We start from the raw sequence: 562 nt of genomic DNA, 5'->3' as shown, positions 1-562 counted from the left end.
GTCACTCTCCCAGATCTCGCTCGCTCACTCGCCTCTCACACTTTATACAATTGATCTTTTTGTATATGTATACCAAAGCAGATTATACAACTGTTTTTTTTTTTCATATGTATAGCGAATTATACATATATATGTTTGTTATGAAACGGAATTATGCAAACTTTTATATAGCATATAAATATGAATTTTGTGTTTGCTATATGTGAAAGTTGCTCTTTTTAATATACTAATAAGTTAATACTAACATTCAAATATCATATAGAGTACCTTTTTTCTTTTTCTTAAAGTAGTGTAACATCCAATCTACTCAATTGTTGTATTTTGTTATCCCTTCTCAAATTCATAAATAATTTATATTCATCATATTTACGAAAAACAATTAATTTCATATAAAAGGTTATTATATATATAAATATATACACTAGACACAACATTCTGTATTAGCAAAAACATAACATAATATAGATGAAGAGGACGACCAAGGATAGTTCTGTAAATTAACAAAAAATCCAGCTTCTTGATGGCCACGTGATTTCCACCCATTGAAAAAATCTTGTGTACC

This window comes from Solanum tuberosum, unplaced genomic scaffold, assembly GCF_000226075.1.
Source record: "Solanum tuberosum cultivar DM 1-3 516 R44 unplaced genomic scaffold, SolTub_3.0 scf01283, whole genome shotgun sequence".
In the NCBI taxonomy this organism is placed as follows: domain Eukaryota; kingdom Viridiplantae; phylum Streptophyta; class Magnoliopsida; order Solanales; family Solanaceae; genus Solanum; species Solanum tuberosum.
This window is presented reverse-complemented; position numbering follows the sequence as displayed.